At 41.6% G+C, this 17,934-nt stretch overlaps 1 long non-coding RNA gene across 1 annotated transcript in view; it reads right to left on the reverse strand.

Moving 5' to 3' along the window:
• LOC139182989 (uncharacterized) overlaps window positions 1–17,934 on the reverse strand; it is a 39,450-nt gene that overhangs the window by 5,730 nt on the left and 15,786 nt on the right. The window lies entirely within an intron of this gene.

Consider the following 17,934-nt stretch of genomic DNA (forward strand, 5'->3'; position numbering starts at 1 on the left):
CACGCCAGGCCTCCCTGTCCATCACCAACTCCCGGAATTTACTCAAACTCATGTCCATTGAGTCAGTGATGCCATCCAACCATTTCATCCTCTGTCATCCCCTTCTCCTCCCACCTTCAATCTTTCCCAGCATCAGGGTCTTTTCAAATGAGTCAGTTTTTCGTATCAGGTGGCCAAAGTATTGGAGTTTCAGCTTCAGCATCAGTCCTTCCAATGAATATTCAGGACTGATTTCCTTTAGGATGGACTGGTTGGATCTCCTTGCAGTCCAAGGGACTCTCAAGAGTCTTCTCTAACACCACAGTTCAAAAGCATCAATTCTTCGGTGCTCAGCTTTCTTCACAGTCCAACTATCACATCCATACATGACTACTGGAAAAACCATAGCTTTGACCAGACTGACCTTGTTGGCAAAGTAATGTCTCTGCTTTTTAATATGCTGTCTAGGTTGGTCTCCTCTTTCACTTTCATCAAGAGGCTCTTTAGTTCTTCTTTGCTTTCTGCTGTAAGGGTGGTGTCATCTGCATATCAGAAGTTATTGATATTTCTCCCAGCAGTCTTGATTGCAGCTTGTGCTTCATCCAACCCAGCGTTTCTCATGATGTACTCTGCATATAAGTTAAATAAGCAGGGTGACAATATACAGCCTTGACGTACTCCTTTCCCTATTTGGAATCAGTTTATTGTTCCATGTCCAGTTCTAACTTGCTTCCTGACCTGCATACAGATTTCTCAAAAGGCAGGTCAGGTGGTCTGGTATTCCCATCTCTTAAAGAATTTTCCACAGTTTGTTGTGGTCCACACAGTCAAAGGCTTTGGCATAGTCAATAAAGCAGAAGTAGATATTTTTCTGAAACTTTCTTGCTTTTCCAACGATCCAATGGATGTTGGCAATTGATCTCTGGTTCCTCTGCCTTTTCTAAATCCAGTTTGAACATCTGGAAGTTTACAGTTCATGTACTGTTGAAGCCTGGCTTGGAGAATTTTGAGCATTACTTTACTAGTGTGTGAGATGAGTGCAATTGTGCGGTAGTTTGAGCATTCTTTGGCATTGTCCCTCTTTGGGATTGGAATGAAAACTGACCTTTTCCAGTCCTGTGGCCATTGCTGAATTTTCCAAATTTGCTGGCATATTGAGTGCAGCACTTTAACAGCATCATCTTTTAGGATTTGAAATAGCTCAACTGGAATTCCATCACCTCCATGAGCTTTGTTCATAGTGAGGCTTCCTAAGGCCCACTTGACTTCACATTTCAGGATGTCTGGCTCTATGTCACTAAGTCATGTCTGACTCTTGTAATCCCATGGACTGTAAATAGCCTGCCAGGCTCCTCTGTCCATGGGATTCACCAGGCAAGAATACTGGAGTGGGTTGCCATTTCCTTCTCCAGGGGATCTTCCCAATCCAGGAATTGAACCTGGGTCTCCTCCATTGCAGGCAGATTCTTTACCAACTGAGCTACAAGGGAAGTCCCATTCATTCAGTGGTGGCTCTTATTTTGACAATCGTATATAAAGGAAAGGAAGTAAACATTTACCTTGTCTATTTAGGAGGAGCTGTAGTTTTTTCCTGGTTGAGGAGAGAAAGACTTCCTCCCTAAAAAATGCTAGGTAATAAATATTTTAATTTGAACCCAATGAAATTATTGATATCAATGCATTTTTAATCTATAAAACTTCACCTGGTTCAACTAAATATGCAATAAAAGAGTTAGAAAAATCAACACTTTGCAACCCCAGTGAAATAACTGATTCAGATCAGAATCAAGAGATGTTGAAATGATTCTTTGAAAAGTTGTTGGGGCAAAAACACATCCCCCTGGTGCCAGAGGCTCTCTGCTTAGATTACTTGCTTGTTGTTAAAGTGAAAACACACCTTTACATCTGAGTGGTGAGATCTGGCTGTCATCACTTTAACTGGTGAAGTTTAGCTTTGCTAGTGGCAAGACAAGATAGCACCGTGCTTCTCCTCTTCTGATATAATTTGAAATTCAAGGCATGACCTTTGAAGCATTCTAGCCAAAAAAAGTCTAAGTTATGTGTTGGTCATTCCCTATTTGCCCTTATAAATTCATTTGGTACCTCTATATCCTGCTCTGTGCCCCCAGTGATGCCCTTCTGCACAATGAATCACTCAGGCTCAGGCTTCCTCACATTTTGGCTTCTAATTAGATGTGGCCAGTGGAGGCTCTGGAAATTTGAAGGACAAGGGAAAGAGATTTGGGGTGTTTATTCCTTATCACTTCACTCTTCTCCTGGGTGCACTCTTGGTGTTGCTGTGTTCCTTTTACATCTACGCCTCTGGTTGGGGCCCCTCTTCTTAAGCCCTGGCTCCTGCTATGCTTCAGTAACACTGCTCCACCTCCAGCGTGGTAGTTCCTGCGTGCTGCCCCACCACTATGTTCTCCAGCCTGTCCACACATCTGTAAACAGTCCCTTCACTCAGCTCCCTTCAGTTAAACTCTTTGTGCTATCTGCTTCCAGTTAGGACTTGGACTGATTCGGCCAAGATCTGATCAGGGTTTCATTTCAACAAGACACGAAGACTAGAAAAACAAGTTAAACAACAATTTGAAATGATAATCAGACAAATCCAGAATTTGGGACAGTTTATAAGAGAGCTGGTTTGGTGTCTTCAAAGGTCAATATTATTTTAAAAATGATGAAAGACACTTCCAGATTAAAATAAGCTAAGGAGACATAACTACCAAATATGAAATATGAACCTGGTTTATAAAAACAGCTTTTGGTATTTGGGGGAAAAATTGGGAAATTTTTAATGCTGACTGGATTTTAGATGATATTAAAGAACTATTATTAGTAATCTTCGATATGATAAAGCTATTGTGGGTTTTGGGCAAATATCCTTTTTAAGAGGAGTATGCTGAAGTATTTAGGGTAAAGTACAGCAAAATATTTAGGTAGAAAATAATATTACAGAATATTAATGGTTGTTAAATCTAACTGATGGGGATATGGTGTTTCTTGTTATTTCAACTTTTCTGTGTATTTGAAAATTTCATACAAAGTCATGGAAAACATTAATAAAGAAAACAAAATTTCTGCCACCTCCTCAAAAATGATTTCTCCCTTTCTCAAATGTCGTTTTTTTTTTTTTTTTCTTTTTATAGTGCTCATTCTCTGTTTGTAACTTGTAACCAGACTATTAGTTCTTTGAAGATGAAGACTGAGTTCTGTACTTGTTTTTATACCATACAGAGGCTTGTATAAAAGTTTAATATATTTAAGCCTGACTCTTTATGACAAACATAGGGATATGTGGTCAGAAGATTTCTATTTCTGTTTTCATTAATGGAAGGGAAAAGGCACAAGAAGTTGGATAGGATGCAGAGACGGGCAATTTAGACACTTTCTTGAAATTTTCAGAGAGCAGGCTTAAGATCCCTTCCTGTGGGGAATGAAAGTCATATGAAGACAGACAGCATGGAGCCTGAGTCTTCACAATATCAATGAAAAGTTTTGCAACCTTAGACAAACCTTTAGAGGGACCGACTCAAAAAAAAAAAAAAAAAAGATTCAGGTGAGCAAACTTAAGAGTCTACTCAAGGTGGAGAGAAATCAGTATTAGGTTTAGCCTGAACTGAGAAAAATTAATTTTGAGTGATCTGCTTAACTGAATCTAGTTTTGTATTTAACTCAATTTAAATTGCGTGTCAACACATAAAAACTAATGTCATTTTCTTCCTGGCTAACATTTAATTCTTTTGGAATGTGAATTTCTTTATAGGAAAAGCATTACTGAGTGGAAACACAGGATAATTTTTATTCATTTAATAGTGCTTAAAAGAAGCCAGGTGCTTGCTGAGAACCTAAGAAAAAATTGCCCCTCATTGATTTCTGTTGTTGTCTTTTACTATTCTACGGAGGTAGGCTTGCAAACATCTCAGCTTTCATAACCCGTATGCCCCTTAAACCTACTGGAAACTCCACAGTGGGCCAGGGCAGAGATATAAGCTCTCAGTCAGCTGAGTAGATGGGCTGTGTGTATGTGTGTGTGTGTGTGTGACAAACCCTTCTATTTGCTCACCTAACAGCCATCTCCCACCTTATTTCTAGCTAAGAGAACCCTGATTTTCAGCTCTCAGGTACTCAGTTTGTGTCATCATAACCCTATTGATTTGCCAATCTTTGGTTGAAAAATGGGCACATGACACTGTCAGGCCAAGGAGATAGGAGTTGGGAAATATTCTGTAAGGTTTCTAGATGTTTCTTTACTTTTCAAAAAAGATGTTTTGAGAAGTAGACCCATTCTGTCCCTAGATATTATTGTATGATGATGTCATGCAGTGATAACCCACTCTCCAAAAACAAAGAGCCCTGATTTGTGGCATTTGCCTATTTCCATTTCTGTGGTATAAATTCTCTCATAATGACTGATTTCAAGCTACCAATAGCTCAACAACTGACTGGCAAATTTAGTAACTGGCTCCTGGGAGCCTGAGGTTACTGACTCCAGCCCACCACTGATTTTTCAGAGCTGCTGTGCCCATATTGGGAAAGGGATAGACAACATGGTAGCAATGCCAGAGCAGAAAGCTGAGAAACTATAGGTCCTTAGTGACAACTTGAGCCATGGAATTAGCCAAGCCTGGAATCTTCCCATTTCTGGACTTCTTGTTACATGAGTTAATAAACATGCTTAAATAAAGTGGGTTAGTTGGTCTTTATGTGTAGTGAACCTGGGCTTGACCTGGCTGGTACAGATGTCCATGGGGTCCCATCTAGTGGAGGGAGGGGAGCACAGCAGGGGCAAAACTGAGCACTGGATCATGGAAACACTTATCCAATTGGTGGTCAGGAAGGGGAGTGGCAGAGGGTCATGGAGGAGGGCTATTCAGGTTGAAACAGGATGCTGGCCAGCTGCTGAGAGGAACAGGATGGTGGCTGAGGGCCAGCGAGGCTGTCAGTGTCCTTGCCAAAGAGGCTGAAGTTCAGGGCAATGCTCCAGCAAGAACAGGCACCGGAATGGGAGTCAGGAAGCCAGGCGGATGCCCAGGCCTTGGAAGGGCTTCCCTGCTTGACGCTGCACAGCATTGTGCTTTAGGGTGGCGAGAAAGGTGAAGTCTACAGGAAGGGGAAAGCGTAGAGAGAGACAGTAGTACAACTCCAGAGTTCTAGACTACATACTCATCAAGGAGTGGGGAAATCTCCAGCAAGGCAGAGTCAGAATTCACTCAGACCCTGACCAGCTAAGATGTTAAGACTGGGGTGTTCAGTAACTGCCACAGATGAGGCTGAGAAAGCAGAAGGAACCAGAATCTTCTCTGAAGCCTGTCTCAGCACATCTGCTTGGTGACATTAAAGAAATGCTGCTTACATTCCTTCCTAGACCTTGAAAAGGGGCCTCACTCATCCCCCTTCCCCATCCCCTACTGTCAGTCTCTGGGGTCCTGAAATGTTTACGGCTGAGGCTGATGTTTGGCCTTCTGCGAAGAATTCCATCCTCCACTGTGTGGGGAAATCTGATTGCCTGCCTGTGGCAGATGTACTTTCATTCCTCTTAGGAAATCCCTCTCACCTACACTGTAATGTTTTCTGTTACTCCTTTACTCCATTTCTTTCCCTGTCCACCTGATAACCTACCCACAGACTCATTCTTCTTCAGCCCAATGCCATTCATTGAATAACAACCTAAGAAGAACTTGCATAATTGAATTGTATTGAGGAAGTAAGTTCAGAAAGATTGAAAACCGATGTGTCAACAACATTCTCTGGGGATTTTTAGAGCATTACTTTCCTCTATGGTTTAGCTTGGACGCCAAAGGGCAGGAAATTGACTTCCTTTGCACACTGTTACTGTTGGAAGTCATGGTCAGTAACCTTAATTTTCCTTAGTGGAGTGAATTCTGTGACAATATCATCATTAGGGAATAATTAAGGATGGAATCAAACAGGAAGAAACCTTCAACAGTGAAGTTCTCTCCTGTTCATACTCCTTTCCTATCTGTGTAGTGAAGTTTGGTTTGTTTCAGGAGTTGCTCCTCCCAATTAAATAAGGTGCTTCAGAGTGAATAAAAGAAATGCTTTTCTGCAATGCAAACCCATCATAAGCAAAGTCAAAAGACAATTATAAAGGGGGAAATATTTGGAGCTCATTTCACACACAATGGCTAATTTTCTTTATATGTAAAAAGTTCATATAAAGAAACCAATAAGAAAAAAAACCAATAGCCAACCCCCTCCAAAATGTGAAAACAGATATTCCCATAGAAAAGGGGATACAAATCTTTAAAAAATATATTAAAAAAAAAGCTTCATAATAAGAGAACTGGAAATTAAATTTATACAAACACCCATTTTTTCATGAATTAGATTGGTAATGATAAAAAAAAATGAATGTGTTGGTAAGAGGGTGAGAGGACAGGTGCTCTCATACATAACTGGTGGGAGAATAAATTGCTACAAACTAATGAAGGATTATTTGGAAATATCCTTCAAAATTATGAGTATCTATATGCTTTGATGGGCTTCCCAGGTGACTCAGTAGTAAAGAATCCACCTGCAATGCAGGTGCCTCAGGAGACATGGGTTCAATCCCTGGGTACGGAAGATCCCCTGGAGGAGGAAATGGCAACCCACTCCAGTATTCTTGCCAGGATCATCTCATGGACAGAGGAGCCTGATGGGCTATAGTCCATGAGATCACAAAGAGTCAGACATGACCGAGGACTGAGCACTTAGGCATATGCTTTGATGAATCAAAGTCAGTTCTAGAAATTTATCCTACAGATTTTTTCACAGATATAGGTAATGACAAGTTTCTAAGGATTACATTGCAGCATTATTTGTAATAGAAAGAGACTGGTAACAATCCAAATATCTATCAGTAGGAGATTAAATAAATTATGGCATATCCATATAATGGCATATGATGCATCCATAAACAATATGGGTACTCTTTATGTACACACATTGAAAGATCTCCAAGATATTTTAAGTGGCAGAAAATTAAGGTGCAAAAAACTGGGTAACAGAAGAGGAGAAAAAAGAATACTTATACTAGATTTGCTTGTATGTACATAAAGCATGTCCAGGAGGATATCCAAGAAATTGATAATAATCAGTCTCTTAGAGGAGAAGAATTGGGTGCCTGGGGCATAGGGTAGAAGAGAGTTTTTCTTTTTTACTTTGTATTTCTTTTGTTCTTTTAAAGAATGTGCTGCCAATTCAAATTAGAAAGTAATACTTTTTTAATAAGAGCAATGCTCTGACACAGACTAAATCTGTAATGACCTAAATTCACTCAGTCTGTACCAGATCCTCAATTTTTCCATTCAGTCTCTTTTTGAATTGACTTTCGTGGCCATCCATCCTCCATGTATGCTTTCCTCTGCTCCTCTACGCGTCATACCTTTTCTGACTCTGCTTCTGACCTCAGTTTGTCTCTTGATTTCCTCTGAAGTTCTCAAGTAACAACCATTACAGGTGAGCATAACTATGTAGACCCTCTTTTTCTGTGTGCCTGACCCAGGGCAATTGCCTCAATCCTTCCTTCAACACCTCTTCCCCTAGAGAATGGGAAAGAACGTATTGGTTGGCAGTTAAGGAGGAAGCAGCAACCTTTACAGGGAACCAGGCAACTGAGAGAGCTCTGGTTAGTAACCTATACCTATATATATATGTTGCTGATGGTGGGCGATGTTATTTAAGAACTGGAATTGTAGAGAGGGATACCTATATACATGGAAGAGCAAGAAGAGTCTACCTTATGGAATGTGCAGGAATGAGAGTTGGAGATTTAAGTTGAAATTCTGGCTCTGCCACTTACTGGTTATATGACTTTAGGCAAGTTTCCTCTGCCTTACTTTTCTCCTCTATAAAGGGGGTTCTATAACGGTTAATGTGGCTAAGACTGTAGCAGTTCATCAAAATCCATTCTTATTTTCTTCTGTGGTAATAGACATGTAGCTAGGCACATGGCCACTAACTTATTTCTAAGTCTGCCTTGCTGTCAGGTGTGGCCAAGGGATGAATCCCCTGCCAGAGCAATGTGAGCAGAGGTGCTGTGTGACACGCCTGGCTCTGAAACATAAGACTCCTCCATGCTCTTTCCCCATTCTATGAGATTGAAACCACAGCACCCTAACCTTGACCGCGGAGCTGAGGACAAGACCACAGGTAAGAAAGCAATGACTTGGAAAATCCTGGATTTCTAAATGAATACATGGAGCAGAGCTGTGGCCCACCTGCAATACATGTTCACTGTTACAAGAGAGAGAAATGGTCTCTGACTTCTTTAAGCCATTTCATTATTGTTGGGTGTCCTTGTTACGACAGCCTAGCCTTACCCTAACTGATACAGTTAAGACTATGTTGTAAGTAATAGAATGCCCAACTCAAACTAGGTAAACTGATAAATGCTGTAATTTGACTCCCATATAACAGAGAATTTAAGAAGTGGGGAAAACTTTATAGAGTTGAGTCAGTGTGCAATGACATCATCAGAGAATAGATTTCTTCCTACCCCTTTGCTCTGCCTTTTGTGGCATCAGCATCACCCTATGGCTGGTTCTGAATGACTATGGTTCTTCCAGCCTTCATAGCAACTTAGCACACGTTCTAGGAAGAGAGAGAAGAGGAAAGGAGAGGAGAGGGACAACTGAGCTTCTTTCCAATACTCCCAGCAAACTTCTTATTGGCCCAATATCAGCCACATGTCTTTCCTGAATTGTAACCAGAGGATGAGCTTATACTGATCAGCTTAATTCCATCCACTTGTCCCACCTCCTAAGAGTAGGGCAGGTCAGCTTCTCTAGAACATATGGACTATGTGGAGGAGGTGTGGGCACCCTAACAGAATTGGAAAGGTTACCAAGAAAACAGGGACTGGAGGTTGGGAAGGTACTACCTTGTCCACTACAGGGAGATGGCGATTGTTTTGAACATTAAACTGAATGATATATTATCCACTCCAGTGTTCTTGCCTGGAGAATCCCAGGGACGGAGGAGCCTGGTGGGCTGCCGTCTAGGGGGTCGCACAGAGTCGGACACGACTGAAGCAACTTAGCAGTAGCAAGGGCCTAGCACAGTGCTTGGCTCGTAGTAAGTGGTCAACGATTGTGAATTTACTCCTCCTTCCTGGATCTAGCTGGCTGTGCTACAAAGTGGGAGGTGGTTAGAAAAGATCCCCTTTGGGTAGCTTGGGGCTCTGTATTTGGAGGACCAGTAAAACAGGATTGTGATGTGCACACACACACACAAACACACAAACATCTCTCAGTTCCAAGATTTTTGTCACCAGAGCAATTACTGGAGGGAGTGGCCCATGCCTGTCACTGTCACCTGACACTAAGGGAATGAATGAAAGGAGGCTTGGCACCACCCTTTCAAAGGCTCCCTTCCACTGTGGGTTATAGATGTTTACTGGTAGGTCAGTTTATAAAGACCCAGGTTTGAGATTCCAGAAGGGGCTGCCTGCCCAGTATCTTATGTTACTTGCGCTGCTTCAGGCAGAATATTGACTGGCAGATGTATCTGGGCTCTTCTCTTGGCTTTCTGCCTCAATTCACTTGCTAGAGACTATACAGCTTAATGAAAAGGTTCTGGGCTTGAGGCTAAGACTCCACTTTCCCATCATGTGATCTTGTGTAAATAATTTAATTCTTTATGCCTCAGTGTCCTTATCTGTAAAACAGGGCCTCAGCTCTTGTTATGCTAATCTTTTAGGTTGTGAGCTCAAAGAATAATGTATTCAACAGCACTTTGTAGATAGAAAAATTTTCAATAAAAGAAGTTAGCAGACACAATGATAGAAATATTAGGCTGGTGCATAAATTTCTCCATACAAGGGCCAACCTTTCCCCGGGGGTTTGGGAAATAAAACTAACTGAGAAAGAACAGGTCAAATGGGATATTTTTGATCATAGAGATAGAGGACAAAGCTAGGTTTAATGAACAATTATGTACTGATTGCCTAGGTGTGTTTGTTATAGGTATTATGTTTACGTGTTAGCTAATTTAATCTTTTTAATAATCCTGTGAGGTAAATATTATTATGTGAGCTTTACAGATGGGGAGACCAAGCCTGAGAGTGGCAGTATCAGGACCAATATACATGTTTAAGGAGTTGCAGGTCAGGCTTTTGAAAGTCTATTTAACTACTTAGACGAGTGAGGCCATCAGTTGATTCAGACAAGAAAGAAGTGACCACCCAGATACTGCAGCCAGGTGGACTAGCTTATACAAGGAGACAGTCATTCAGGGGCTTATCATAATGTTTTCATTTGCCTATTCATCTATCTAATCCACAAACATTTTCTGAGTACCACTCATGTAACAGGAACTGTGCCAGATTTGGATAAAACAATGAACAACATACAGTCCTGAAGGCTTCAAGAAACATCGGTGCAGTTGAATAGCTTGTCAGACATATATTTATCCTTAGTTCAATCCTGTTAGGAAAATTGCTCCTATTGCTTGGCCGATATTAAAGTTTTAAACATTATTGTTCTGTAGAAATGGTCTGCTTACACTGCTTCCTGCTGGAGAATGGCTAAGTTCATAATAACTGAAGATCATATAACTCAGTGATTTCGTTTCAGAGGCAACTGCACAATGGTCTTGAAATGGTAATAATTGCCTACTGCTCAGGGGATTATCTTATTGTCTGGCAATGGTTATGAAGACAGTGGGGTTTTAAGAGGCTATTCAATAAGAGTGACAGAAGGAACTATTTTTTATTTTTCCCTGAATGACTCTCAAAGTGAGAATCTAATTCAGAGCCTATAGAGGTCTGAAAGAACTTCTCTGATGAATTCGAAGTCCTTAATGCTGAAAGGAAACTGAGTTATAGAACAATATAGAAAACTGAAGGTGTGGCTCACATTTTAGTGTAGTGCTGTTTGCTTTCAGAGATCCTGAAGAATGGAGACAAGTTGGGTAATGCCCACAATTAAAACAGCCACTGAACTAATAATGCTTTGTATCTTAGTTTAAATGAGCTGTCCCATCTTCTTTGCCAAGAATTATGCAAATAAGCATCCCAGTCTGAAAAAATACTACAATTTTATCTGTCTGTACTAATGTCATTGGATGAAAGTTTCTTTTGGAGGGAGAACCTTACTTTGTTAATCACCTACTAAGAAGCAGAGGTGTTATGTATTTTGCTTATTGAACACTCACTACAACTTTGTGAGTTGTATTTTCACCATTTTACGAAGCTCTTTCCCTTAACTCAGGTTCATTGGTTCACCCAACACATTTTTATTGAGTGCCTACTATGTTCCAGGCATGTTTTAGGTGCTGGGAATATAACAGTGAAAAAAGCCTACCAATATCCCTGCCTCATGGAGCTTTTATTTTAGTGGGTAGAGACAGAACTAAACAAACTGATAATGTGCAAAGTTTTGAGAGCTCAGGGTTATGTAGAAAGTTCTGGGGGTAAGAGGAATAGGAATACTAGGTGGCAAGGGTAGCAGGATTTTGTGAATATATAGGATGATCAAAATGTTAATTGTATATTGCCAAGTAAGAAATTACCCCAATCCATATGGCTTCACACACACACACATAAACTTATTAACTTACAGTGTCTGGGTATTAGGAACTGGGAAAGGCTTAGCTAGTGTCTCTGCTTCAAGTCTCTCAAGAGATTCCGTTCAGTGTGTCAGCTGGAAGAGTTGGCAGGATTCAGTTCATTTCAGGCTGTTGGATTGAGGGTCTCTGTTCTTTGCGGGCTATTGGCTGAAAGCCTCCCTTAGTCCCTGCCACCTGGGCCTATCTATATGGTGGTTGGCCTCCCACAGAGTAGCAGGCAAAGGAGAGATGAGTGTGCCCAAGATGCAGACCACAGTCTTCTTCTGACATACTCTCACAGGTGACACCCATTGTCACTGTCTAGTTCTATTTGCTAGAGGCATGACACTAAATTCATCCCACATACAAGTGTTGAAAATTGTATAAGGGTATGAATACCAGCCTTTGACTGTGTGGATCCCAATAAACTGTGGAAAATTCTGAAAGAGATGGGAATACCAGACCACCTGACCTGCCTCTTGAGAAACCTATATGCAGGTCAGGAAGCAACAGTTAGAACTGGACATGGAACAACAGACTGGTTCCAGATAGGAAAAGGAGTATGTCAAGGCTGTATACTGTCACTCTGCTTATTTAACTTCTATGCAGAGTACATCATGAGAAACGCTGGGCTGGAAGAAGCACAAGCTGGTATCAAGATTTCTGGGAGAAATATCAATAACCTCAGATATGCAGATGACACCACCCTTATGGCAGAAAGTGAAGAGGAACTAAAGAGCCTCTTGATGAAAGTGAAAGAGGAGATTGAAAACGTTGGCTTAAAGCTCAACATTCAGAAAATGAAGATCATGGCATCTGGTCCCATCACTTCTTGGGAAATAGACGGGGAAACAGTGGAAACAGTGTCTAGACTTTATTTTTGGGGGCTCAAAATCACTGCAGATGGTGATTGCAGCCATGAAATTAAAAGACGCTTACTCCTTGGAAGGAAAGTTATGACCAACCTAGATAGCATATTCAAAAGCAGAGACATTACCTTGCCAACAAAGGTCCATCTAGTCAAGGCTATGGTTTTTCCAGTAGTCATGTATGGATGTGAGAGTTGGACTGTGAAGAAAGCTGAGCGATGAAGAATTGATGCTTTTGAACTGTGGTATTGGAGAAGACTCTTGAGTATCCCTTGGACTGCAAGGAGATCCAACCAGTCCGTTGTAAAGGAAATCAGTCCTGGGTGTTCTTTGGAAGGAATGATGCTAAATATGAAACTCCAGTACTTTGGCCACCTCATGCGAAGAGTTGACTCATTGGAAAAGACTCCGATGCTGGGAGGGATTGGAGGCAGAAGGAGAAGGGGACGACAGAGGATGAGATGGCTGGATGGCATCACCGACTCGATGGACGTGAGTCTGAGTGAACTCTGGGAGTTGGTGATGGACAGGGAGGCCTGGCGTGCTGCAATTCATGGGGTCGCAAAGAGTCAGACATGACTGAGCAACTAAACTGAACTGAACTGATGAATACCAGGAGGTGGAGATCATCTTAGACACTGCCTACCATATTTAGGTAACCTTTCTAAAGAGAGGACATTTGAACAGAAACCCAAAGGAGGTGAGTGAGCAAGCATGGGTACCTGGGAGAAGAGCCTTTTAGGCAGAGGAGTAGCTAGTGCAAAGGCTGAGGCGGCAAGATGAGGTTGGGAAAGTAGCACTGGATTAGACAATGTAGTTTCATGTGGATCATTGTGGGGAACTTGGATTTTACTTTGAGACAAGAAGGCTTTGGAAGGTTTTGAGCAGAGGAGTGACATGATGTGACCTGACTTTTGTTTGAGGAGGATCACACTCTAGTTGCCGAGTGTGGGAGGAGCAGGGACTGGGACTAATTAGGAGCCTACTGCAGTAACCCAGTGGTGATCATGGCTTAGACCAGGTTGAGAGTACTGGAAATGGCAAGAAGTGGTTGGATTTGGATGTTTTTCCTGGTAGAGCTGACAGGATTTGCTGATGGTTTAGATGTGGAATATGAAGAAACTGAGGAGTCAATGGTGACTGAAGGTTTTTGGACTTAGCAACTGAAAGAAATGAGTTACCCATTACTAAGCTGGAAAACATTGATGAACAAGCAGGTTTTGAGAGAGAAAGGATCAGTCAGGGTGTTCGTACATATTATCATATACTGCTTAGACATCCAACTGGAGATGCTGAGTTGGCAACTGGATCTATAACTGCTCAGGAGAGCAGAATGGACTATAAACACACGTTTGGAAATTCCCAGCATTAATAGAGCATTTAAACCAATGCACTGGGTGAACATACTGAAGAAATGAGTGTAGGTTGAGAAGGGGAAAGTCCTATACATTGAAACCCTGGGGCACTCCAAAATCTAGAAATAGAAAGGTAAGGTCAGCAAAGGAAACTGAGAAAGAGTAAATAGAAAGGGAAAGGGACACCAAGAGAGAGGAGTGCCCTTTAAGCCAAGTGGAGAACATGCTTCAGAGGAGAGAGAGTGCTCGGCTGGGTCAACTATTGCCTTTAGGTCATGCAGGAGTGGATGAGAACTGATCACAGACTTGGGAACCTGGGAGTTATGGTGGCCTTGATGAGAGCTGTTTTAGGGGAGCAGGAAAAAGGAAGGAGCACAAGAGGAGAAGGTGGGAACTGAGGCTCCTGGGGCCAGCTGATGTCTTTTAACAATTTGTTCACTGAACCACCTGCAACAAGCTCCAGTGGTTCTTATGAAACATATAGATTTGGGGTCCCCACTGCAGAATCTCAGTGGATGGCCCCCTTGGATCTTCACTTTTAGCAAATCCCGCTGGTGATTCCGTTCTGTGCACTTTTCCCTACATCTGATCAAGTTGCTATCAGATTTAAGATACTGTAAGTATGTTCCATTTGTATAACCTAAATGGTTGTTTGTCCTGGAGGCATTCCTATGGATGGTCATTTGTCCGGGAGGCTTTCCTATATTTCCCTTTAGGGTTTTTATTTTTCTGAAGGTTTTTTTTTTTTTTTTTTTTAAGAAAACCTGGGCACAGAAATTCTACAATCCCAAAGAATAGCAGTAGATAAATAAATCTCCCTTCCATATTGGTTCTTAGGAAACTCATGAATTCTGAAATCCTCCAAATCAACATGTTAGTTTCCCAAGGGCTCTAGAAACAGAAAGACAAAATTCATGCAGATTCAGGAAGATTCAGTATTTTGTGGATCACTGAAGTGCTTAATTTACTGAGCCTCTCCACTGAGAAGGATGGAAGAACTGTTGTAGTCAGGTCTTTGGGGAAGGCTGGGGGCCCCTGGGCTGCCTTATCACTACAGCAAAGACTGCACTGTTCAGCAGTATCTGGAGGTTGTTCTTTTTTGCCCTGATAACAGTTTGGTCCTAGGATCAGATATGTTTCAAAAAGAACCATGCAGTGTAAGAGGAAAAGCTGCTGCTGCTGCTAAGTTGCTTCAGTCATGTCCGACTCTGTGTGACCCCATAGACGGCAGCCCACCAGACTCCTCCATCCCTGGGCTTCTCCAGGCAAAAACACAAGTGGGTTGCCATTTCCTTCTCCAATGCATGAAAGTGAAAAGTGAAAGTGAAGTCGCTCAGTCGTGTCCGACTCTTCGAAACCCCATGGACTGTAGCCTACCAGGCTCCTCCGTCCATGGGATTTTCCAGGCAAGAGTACTGGAGTCGGGTGCCATCGCCTTCTCCGAAGAGGAAAAGAGGCAGTGCCAATTTAAACCGAAGTTTTCTCCCCGTGTACTACACAGATGAAAGGGCTCAAAAGATTTAGGTTTGGGGAAGAAGGTGTTCTAAATTGTCGGTCCTTCTCTCCTCAGTCCCTCTTTTTATTACAACCCCCTTCCAAGGCCTACAGACTTGTGCCCATGTCCTCTCCCTCTGTAATCTCCACTCTTCTCGTAAGAGACGTTATTACCCTTTGGTTCTTTCTCATACCTTGTAAACCCAAGATACTTGATGCCAATTGAGTTGGCATTTTGGATCCAGAGGGAATAGAATGTGGTGAAATCTAATCCTGTTGATGGCTCCAATTCCATCTCCCCTTTTGTGAGAGCCGCTACTGATCTCCTACCTAGTTTACTTAAGCAAGAGACAGTTGACAACATTTTTCTTAGAGGTAGACCAACATAGCTAGTAGAGGTATATAGAAATTGTATTCCAGTTACTTCTATGTGTATTTATGTGGCCAAGGCAGTTTAAAATATGGAAGAGACTAAAGAAAAACATCTTGAAAGTGGTGCTCATAACTCTAGTCATGGGTCTGTATTTAAATACAAGTTCCCCAAATGACTGAAGTGGGTCGAAGCCATGATGTAAACAGAAAAATAACAAACATGTAAATAAACATAACACAGAAGATCCCAACAAAACTGTGTTAACCCAGCAGCTCCTAGGCAAACAATAGTTTCCCACCAAGCTAAAATATTATCTGTGAAAAAAGTTGAGGGAGAGGAAGGCTAGAGAAGATTGCAGGTGAGCTTGCAAATGCTCCATGAAGACAAAAGGACAAGCACCATCAAAATTCCAAGACCAGGAGATATAAGAATATGGACAAAAACTGGGATTCCCCAAGGATGTCTCCACAAAAAAAGAAAACTGCCAGTTGAGCAGAGCACCTAACTTTAGCCCCATGTATAGAAAAACTGGTGGCCCTGGCATGCAGGCAATGAATAGTAGCTTCTGGAGTGGTAGTTACAAGTGAACATGTGTGCATCACTCATCAGAAGGAGTACACAGATATATTTGGTGTCAACGTTCCTCAATTTGGGGACAGTTCTTTTTTGCATAACCCTTGTGGTTCTCCTGTTGAGGCAATATCTCCAGGAAGACCTGTGATCTTTGAGATCCATCTTATTAATGTATAATGTCAGAGTGGATAATGCTAGTGGGTAGTCTGCAATATTAACTGCATTTTTCCTTTACATATTTGTTCCAAGTGCTTTTTTAACTGAAAATGCAAAACAGTGCACAAGTTAACATCATTTGGGTACTTAAAACTATTAGACAAGACTAGAACACTGGTTGTAGTCAATGGAAAACTTTGATGTTTAGGCTGATTTCTTTGCTCAGTAGTCACTCACTGTGTTTTTATCAAATGGGGTCAAGTTAGTTTCTCTTCATAATATATGTAGCTAAAAAATATACTGAATTCTAACCTTTTCTTTCTTTGGTGAGTAGATTTGTCAAGTGTTTCCCAAATGTACTTCTTTTTCTTAAAAGATGCAGCAATGACACTAAATAGACAGTAATTGTTGCATAATTAATGTGTAGCAGGTGGACCCAGCAATTTCAGTTTGGAATCTCTGCTCCTTCATCCTTAACTGCCTTGCCCTGTCATACTCCCACCACTTCTCCCATCATGCCCCCAGACCTCCCTCAATGCTTGTAAATAGCACAGTGGACACAATTTAATTTGCCTTTGAGGGCAGCTCTTAAATTGACTGCAAAGGGGGGAAGACAGGCACTCTCAGCTAAATATATATGTGTGCACATGTGCAAGCACACACATTTGTTTTCCTCAAGCCTCATTCTTGAGGCTCTTTATTACTTGTTCAGTTCAATATACCGTCTCTAATGCCCTGCATCCCCATCTAACACCTGCTTGTTAATTTCATTCACTTTTCAGCTAGTCTTTTAGTAAGTTAAGGCAATCCACTCAAGAATTATAAAAGGACTTTTTTTTTCCTTTGATCCTTTTACTAACACTAATCCCATACCTACCATATGCTTTCCAAGATACTGGTTCCCACCCTTTTGTTAACTTCTCTTGTGTATCACCCAAGGTCAAGTTTCCTTTGTTCAGTACAGACTATACCATCAACTAAGGGTGGGCTGATATGGGATGAATATCTGAAAGCAATACTTCCTGCTGGCTGGGAAGCATCACTTCACCTGTGCATGCTGACAGTGGGGACAGGCTTGGCCAGAGCATCATTAGTGGTCAAGGTTTTCTCAGGGGTGGCAGGTCTTTTCCTGTGCCTTACATTCAGGATTGAAGGGCTACATGAAGCTATCACAATTTCACTTCTTAAGTTTTCTTCTTTTCTACCTCCTCCTAACAGCTTTGAAAAAATTTAAATTGCAAATTAAAGATCTGGCTTTGCTTTCCTGGTAACTAGCTATAAAACCTTGTGCAACATATGTGACTGCTCTGACCCTCAATTTTCTCATCTGTTGAATCCCTTGGACTGTAAGGAGATCAAACCAGTCAATCCTAAAGGAAATCAATCCTGAATATTCATTAGAAGAACTGATGTTCTGAAGGTGAAGCTCTGATACTTTGGCTACCTGATGCAAAACGCTGACTCATTGGAAAAGACCCTGATGCTGGGAAAGATAGAAGACAGGAGAAGGGGATGAAAGAGGATGAGATGATTGGAAGGCATCACCGACTCAATGGACATGAGTTTGAGCAAGCTCCAG

The sequence above is a fragment of the Bos indicus genome, chromosome 5, assembly GCF_029378745.1.
Source record: "Bos indicus isolate NIAB-ARS_2022 breed Sahiwal x Tharparkar chromosome 5, NIAB-ARS_B.indTharparkar_mat_pri_1.0, whole genome shotgun sequence".
Taxonomy (NCBI): domain Eukaryota; kingdom Metazoa; phylum Chordata; class Mammalia; order Artiodactyla; family Bovidae; genus Bos; species Bos indicus.